Below are 8,116 nucleotides of genomic sequence, written 5' to 3'. Positions count from 1 at the left end.
GAAAGGGACAAAGTGGTCTCCTGACTTATTTCCTGTGGGTTAGAAAGGGCATCATCACTGCTCACAATGGTGACCAGAGCTGTAAATGTTAAAACCTGAGGATGCTTGTGAAGTTTATATTGCCCACAACTTGAACACCTTAGTTGTTTGCTGAGCAGCTGGGGTTAAGCAGCCCCATCTAGATCCCAACAACGTAATTGGAGTCACACGTACATCCACTTCCAGAGCCTTGCCCCCCAACTGCTCATGGTAAAAAATGGCAATGTTAGGAGAGGAGTGGGGAGGGGATGTACAGGTTCTTGGCACTACAGGAGTATTTCAGCTTCCCAGCAACAACACTGGTTCTGCAGGGACCTCTACTCTGGAAGAGAGGTAACTGCCTAATGTGGATCTCAGTATCAACCTCAATAAGCATTCAACTAAGGAAGTAATATTTATGTCACTGCCTTTACTGAAGGGTGAAAAAATTTCATGGGTTTAAAACTGGCTTAGTTAATGATGGAAATCTGTCTGCACTAATATGTTCCTCAGTTAAATGTGCCTTCTCTTAATTTAGTGTAACTGCTTCTTCACATGTGTGTGTTTGTTTGTGCATACATAACTAAAGTAAATTGCATTCATACCAAAATAACATGTCCTCTGCTCTCACAGAACTGTAAAACCATTCTATGGGTTGAGAGAAAATCAGCAAGGAATTAATAGGGTACAACTTTACATTTATGCAATGTTTTTTGTTTTCAAACCTTTAAATTACATCTTTATTGGCAATGCACTTTGAAATTTCTGAAATCCACTTATATATGAAAAAATTCTTAAGGAGTTTTTTTATTTTCATTTGATCCACAGTACCACACACAAAAAGAGAATATGCAGAAATGTTTCCGTGAGGACAAGGAGATGCTTCAGGCTGTGCACTCAAGGGAATCACAGCTGAGGTGGGTTTAGATATGTCATTCTTTTCTGGCAGTGTGTTTCCTGCTTGCTGTATCTTTGTCATGGAAAAGCAATGGCAGAAAGATTCCTACAAAACTCCTTGTCCTAGGTGACTGTGAAGATCATAATATATTTTAAGAATCTTCTCAACACCAGGTAGCACCTGTATTTCTTACAGCTTTGTGAGGCTACAACTATTTAGTGGAAGTATTTCTTCCACTACTGGTGGTGGTTAGTGGTTTTCTTTATTTGTGGTTAATATGATTATTTTTTATCTGAGGTTAGGGCAAAACAATTCTTTTCCTTTTTTTTTTTTTTTAATTTTTGGCACCTTCACCCAACCTCAATTTGAAAACTACACAAATCTTCCTATTTTAAAAAACTGTGGTCCTCACATCAGAAATGTAATTTTCCTCTTCCCACAAATAAAATTCGCCTCATTGTAGCCCATTACAAAAACAGAAGAGAATCTCTCAGTTCATATGTACAGGGAAAATTTAACTAAATGCCAAATGCCCACCCTACTGGACATGAGCCAGCCCAGGACTGAAGTGTGATTCTTGCAGTTAAATTTCTGAAAAAGTACTGTAGTTCAAATGTTAAAAGACCACAGTAAAATGTTAGATGTAAAATGTTAGATGAGTTGTTGTTTTTTTTGGGAAAAACATGCTTGTGAAATAGAGTGGTGATGAAACTGCAGGGTAATTCTCTGGGAAAGACACTGGGAATTTCCTTAGTCCAAACTCCTTCTGAAAGCAGTGTCACTGAAAAAGTCAGATCAAGCTTATCCAGGCTGTATCCATTTAACCTCCTTCAAAACTTCCAAGGATGTAGCCTGCTTAGCCTCTTTAAGCAACCAGCTCCACAGCCTGATTGTTCTCACTGGGAAACATTTTCTCTTATATCCAGGCTGATGTCTATCTATCTATCTATCTATCTATCTATCTATCTATCTCACAAAAGCACCTGCCCCATTCAGCAATGGCTCCGCGTTTTCCTTGTTCATCCTTTTACTGCTAAGCAGCACAGATGCTTCTATTGTTTTCCTTGATATCCCTCAAATATCAACTCCAGCAGAGCACTGTTTTTCTAACACCATGCCTACCCACCCAGACAAAGTTCCTAAATCCCTCCTTTGAACCCCTTCTTGCTGTCCATCTTCTGAATTCTACCTTTTGCATTGCCCAGTCATCTCATGGCCGTGTCTGACCCTGGTTCCCCTCATTGTGCCTGAGAGGAGAAAGGGCAGCAGCAGGGATAGGGAAAGGGATCAGGGAGAAGGAATGGATTGGACAAGAAATCAGGAACAGCAAAAGGCAAAGTTCCTCAAAGCATAAAGAAATTCTCTGTGTTTTATATTCTGGGTGTCTGACTTCATTTGCTGGAGCCTGATTTCCTGAAATGCTGAGTATTCCAGCTGCAACTGAGCTCAATAGGACCTGAACTCTGCTTTAACAGATAAAACTGAGCACACTGGAAAAATCTGGCCGTAGGTGCCTCAGACTGAAAAAAGAGAATTTTGTCTGTGAATCTGTAAAATAGGGCTAATAATATCTCTCATTCTCACAAGAGTCTTGTATAAATAAATGCATTCATTGCAAAGTGCTCAGATACCACAGGGATGAGCTCAATACAAAAGCCCAGGAGGCAACTGAAAATTCTGTCTTTAGAGAAGGATTTGAATAGTGTGCAGCAAATAAGGCTTGAGTCCTCTCATCTGTGTAATATGGAGTAAACAAGAGACTGAATCACTGCTGATTAAGTGAGCAGCATCCATCCTGCATGATGAATGAGGTATGGTCCTTTGGAAAAAATCTATATGCAACTGTGTCAATAAAAACTATGCCGTGATACATAGAGGCAGTGGAGTGGACATTTATCTCCTGATAATCATTGTAATTCTGACACTTCCTGATTTTTTGGTAAAGTGACTCTGCAATCTTAAAACTGTTCTTTTAACATAATTTCTGCACACACTTGTATTTATGTTTATTTAAAATATTGTGGTTTAATAGAGCTTCAAACCAGTCTATTCTTGGCATACAGACTTATTCCAATAATTCTGATAAATCAGGGAATACTGTCACAGTTTACATTTTCTATTTGTTGCACTAGTTCCTCCTACTGTACATGAATCCTTCTAGCCTATCAGTGACTGAAAATTAGTTCCTTCTGGCATTTAGTAGTTTTCATATTTAATCCATTGCATCAATAATTGCATTACAAATGTATGTGTTAAGTGTGTATCTGGAATAAAACAGGCAATCCCTGAATTATTTAGGGAAGCTGTATTCATGTCTGCATACACAGAAAAATCCTGGATGATGTGTTTGTCATAAACACTTGTAATGAGAAGGGAAAATTGGGTTGTGGGTTGCTAGAAGGAGTTTAAATAAATTGCTTTATTGCTATAGAAAATTTCAAAAATAAGATGCTTTCTAAAGCAAGGTGCAGTACTGATCTCAGAAAGTAATTTTGCTTCCTTTAAGCCAAAAGAGATTTTTTTTTTTTTTTTACTTCCATTCCAGTTTGGTCAGGCAGCTGCATTCAAAATGTGTCCTACTATAGAAATAGAGTAATTTGGGGATTACTTGCAGTCTGGCTGGGCTTAATATTAGCTTTTGTTTTAAATGGCACTTTACTATCCTTGTACAACTTTCTGTTAAAAGACAACCCATTGCAGGGGATTTACCCATCAGTTCTTGGGGCAGCTGCTCTAAGCACCTTAGCCAGTAAGCAGCAAGACTTTTTTACCCATCCCTATTCATAGCTGCCAAAATTAAGTGGCCTTTGTTCTGTCCACCACTCGGGAACAAGGCAAACACACTGCCATACCAGCAGGAGACCACACTACTGCACCTGAGAACGAGCATCAGTCTCCACCAAAATCCTTCTAGAAGGAGTTCAAAAACCAACCCCTAGCTCTACTGCTGCTGCTGGTAATTACCACATCATTAAAGCAAATGGATTTCTACAAGCAAAAGCATGTTTACATGAAGGTAAAATGTCTGAAGACACAAGTGTCATCTACTAGAAGGGCTTTAAAGTTCATACCCGGTCAAGTCTAGCATGAAGAAGAGCAGATGGTATGTCAGCACCAGAAACAGCAGCAATATTTTGGGATTAACCTGGCTTTTCTGCAACCAACATAGTGCAGGGATTATCAGCTTTCAAGATTTTTTTTTTCCTTCCTGTGCTTTAGTGTCACACAATTTCACAGCAGCTACGTATGACAGACAATGCTGCTAGTCCTCCTTTGGATTTTATACTGGAATCTTATTGGAAGATTCAAGAAAGACCTGAAGATGGCTGTCACCCTAAGACAATAGCTTAAGCTTTCCACACCATCCTTGTCATCAGACCAAGAACTTGTGCAGGCACATGGAGGAAAGAAACATTACACTGATGGGGAAACGAGTATATTAATATTTTGCTGTCCTGTAACTTTTGTTCCTTGGGAGGTTTCAAGGGTCTTGCTACACATTTACTGTCAGATTGAAGTCCTGCTGCTGAAGTGATCTCTACTCTCTCATTGTCCACTCTGTCACCTCCTGAAAGCTGCTGTCCCTGTAGCTGAGGTGACTGGGTGGCTTTTGAGCCACGTCTTGACCATCACATTGTGCAGGGCTGTATGTTGCCATGAATCAAAACAGAATAAAATCTCCTTTAATAAGCCTGGCAGTTAACTGCATGGATTTAGGAGAAACCCCACAGTACATATTGTGGGGGCAGACACTTCCCAGAAAAGGGCAAGGCAGAACCTAGAGGGGAAAACTGCCTGCCACAGTTCAATCTGCTTCTGAATGTACATCAAAGTCTTCAGTGGAATATGATGAAAAACATAAAAAAAAGATGAGGAACCTACACAGAATTATAAGATTCATGTGATAACTCAAGACTAATATAACCTAACCTACAAGATCCCATCCCTCGCAAGAATTATGTCACTTTTCCCAGTGACACGAATCACATAAGAAATCATTGCTTTTGTGAACAAGGAAATGTCATTTAAATCTAAGCATTTGGCCTGTTGAGGCAAGCTTTCTAGGGACTGGTAGAAATTAAAACGAGGATAAAAGTGTTGAAGGATTTTGTTTCATTAAAACCACAATTGATACTGGATAGTATAAATATTCACTTCCAATAAAAAAAAATAGAAATTTAAACAACAATCAAGACACAGAACAAGGAAGTGAACCAACCCCAGATAACATCTTTACTCAGTCCTTTGTCTTTAGTCTGGATAAACGTGCAGAAAAGGAGAAGAAATGTTTAACCTAATAGGAGACAATTATAGCAGTCAAGCTTCTTCACACCCACTTTTCGTTCGCTTCCCTGAAGATTATTTGCCACCCAGACAATAGCAGGCAAGATATGGCATCCATTGTTTCAGTAATGATAAAGGTGGGTGGAGCAGTGGCTGCTCCCATGATCCCATGACAGAGAAAAATTCCCTGTCACTACAGAGTGCTGGAAACCTTATGTCTGACAACCTGTCTTGTGCCATCTCTTCCTGCAGCCTCCCCGGGGGAAGTGGACTCCCACTAGGACAGCACTGCAACTTGGACTGAGGACAAGGCTCTCTCTGGGGCTTGTGGATGTGTTTCCAAGGCCAGATCCCCTCCTGCTGCCAGGCCCAAACTGCTCTCCTCCGTGCTGGTTTGAAGCTTTTGGCATGAGACTGTTCTCACCCAAACATAATCCAGAGATATGAAAATACTTTAAACTCTGCAGTCCTGTGTATGATCCAGGATCCCCAGGGCTTTAACTGAAAAGGGATGGGAATATCCCAACTGGAGCTTGCACATGCTCCAGATACCATGCAGGGTTTCCTGTAGTTTGTAATCATCACCAGCACACCAACTCAATGCCTGAGCCCTGACAACCCTTTAGGCACATCCCACTGCCTGGGCTGCAGCAAGAGGCACATGTTTGCACTGCAAGGACAGCTTGGGAGGTTTGGGAACCACTGATGGACAGCCACATCCTCTGCTGTTGGGGCATCCAACCCTTTGGGGAAGCTGTGTGCTGATCAGGCTGCACTATTGCTGAGAGCAGCCCACCTGCCAGGAACAGCCCTGCATGGCTTAGCAGCGGTGTTTGAGGCATATGCCATGGGAAACCTCTTGGTGCTGTAAGGAAAGGCAGCAAAAAACTGTAGAATAATGAATAGATGGTTTCAGCTTTTTTGTTCTCAAGCTGTATGTTCTCCTTCCCTATAAACTACAGGAAAGTAATTGGTGACTACTAGATAGAGGTTTTTCAAAAAATGCATATAGCTTAAAAAAGCTTAAGTACTCCATTTGACATCTTACTCTAAAAATCTGCACCCTCTCTCCCCTGACACCACAGAGGATTCATACAAGCAATCCTCTTACCAGATATATTAATTCTAAAATAAGGAACATATATAGCTATAGAATTTAATAAGGCTATTGGAATGGAAAATGGTACTTCTAGAAAATACATATCTTTGTTGTTGCCAGTCTATAATGCAAAACTGCATCTGGAACCCCTGTTTTTGTGGCAAGGTCTAAAAGGAAGTCTTATTTCTGTAATAATGAGAGACAAAGCCATGTAGTTTGCAATCTGCTTCTTATTTTGCATTCCCTGTGCAGAGGTTGCTTTTAAAAGACACTTCACCTGTACCAAATGCTGCCACAGAGCAACACCATAATGGAAATCTTACATTCTCTGTCTCTTGCAGGACCTTTCTGGCTTCTCAGCGCACAGTTCAGTAAGCAAAGATACAAATTAATAACAAAAGACAAAATGCTTTTATTTATTTTTCAGTGATCTCTAAGGTGTCAGTGACACTCAGAACATACTTCCCAAATGAATAATTTCAGTCTTTATGGCTCATTCCATTTCAGTTTGCACACTGCATTTTATCCAGCTCAGGCTCGGTCAGTATAATGCAAAAGATAGCCATTTAAGATACTGGGTTTCTATTCTCCATATATGTAACATTGGCCAGAATTCAAGCCCAGAGACATAACAGAGGCTTTTGTGCAGATATTTTTGGCTGATATTAGGAACTGCTACAATAAAGAGGGATGGAAGCCATCTGCAGAAAACACACACACAGACAAAAGCAGTTTTACTGGTCAAGGAATGCAGGATCAATGCTTTGCTTCAGCTCTGGATATTATCAGAGTTATGCAGGAGCCAGAATTTCTGTCTCAGGGACAGTCCAGGATTTTGAATCTTTCCACATTAGATCAGAACAGAATGCTTATTTTCAGAATCATCCCTACAAATGTTTTTAATTAAAGTATTACTTTCTATTTGGACATTTGTCAGTTATAATTTTTCATTTAAAAGGAAAATTTGCAGTGAAAACCACTCCAACATGGAGCCAAAGGGTTTCAGTCTGATCAGCTTGTCATTTCAGGATATTAGAGAAATGATGCCTTACAGAAAGTGAGAAGGTGGCTGCATTACTTTCCATTTTGTTCAAAGTGGAATATCATTATAATCAATATTTCCTGTGAAATGTCCCAGTTATAACAAGCTGATACTATCAAACATAAAGCTGCTTCCACTGAATGTTTTTGACCATATTTGCTAAGAAGTACTTATTTACACAGGAGGAATTCAGATACCTGGTATCCTTTCTGTGCAATTGTTCTTGCTTCTGCCTCCCTCAACGTCATTTCTTATTAAAGCCTCAGGAGGAAGCAAACTAGAAAAGCTGCAGGGAGGGGAAAAAGAAAAAAGACCTAGTGGGAAAAGCAACAGCTGACACAAAAAAAGGAAATGCCTTATTAGGGACACCACTAAAGCTAGCAAGCTGTCCCTTGCATATTCCTCACTCCCAATGAGCTGGGGTGGCAAGTGTCTTGGAGGCGTGAGCTGAGCTGAGCTGATCTGGAAAGCATGAGCTGAGCCAAACTGAGCTGAGCCAAACTAAGCTGAGCTGAGTTTGTCATATTATTCATGCAGGCTATGTTCAAGGGCTCTGGAGCCAGTCTGGCTGAGCCCTGAACTTGGTTCAAATGAAATATTTAGTAGGAGAGCCAAGAGGATCATTTCTGCACCAGGCACAGACTCTGGCATTTAGCTCATCCCTGTGCTGGCTGTGCTCTGCCAGAAGAGGAAGCAGAGGCCCTGTGCTGATAACACATCCCACAGGACATGTCCAGCCAGCCTCCTCGGGACATAGCAGGGAGGGCCTTCCCTG

The 8,116-nt window shown here is 40.7% G+C and overlaps 1 long non-coding RNA gene across 1 annotated transcript; it reads left to right on the top strand.

Moving 5' to 3' along the window:
* The first annotated feature begins 260 nt into the window (after positions 1-260).
* LOC136285829 (uncharacterized) lies at positions 261-7,803 on the top strand. The gene is made up of 3 exons (XR_010719560.1): positions 261-372; positions 847-935; positions 5,453-7,803. It is a non-coding gene; the product is annotated as an uncharacterized lncRNA (long non-coding RNA).
* Positions 7,804-8,116: the final 313 nt, after the last annotated feature.

Source organism: Chamaea fasciata, unplaced genomic scaffold (assembly GCF_029207755.1).
Source record: "Chamaea fasciata isolate MVZ Bird 193981 ecotype frontalis unplaced genomic scaffold, bChaFas1.0.hap1 SCAF_2, whole genome shotgun sequence".
Classification (NCBI taxonomy): Eukaryota; Metazoa; Chordata; class Aves; order Passeriformes; family Sylviidae; genus Chamaea; species Chamaea fasciata.
The sequence above is the reverse complement of the archived record's forward strand: the minus strand, read 5'-3'. Positions and strand labels throughout refer to the sequence as shown.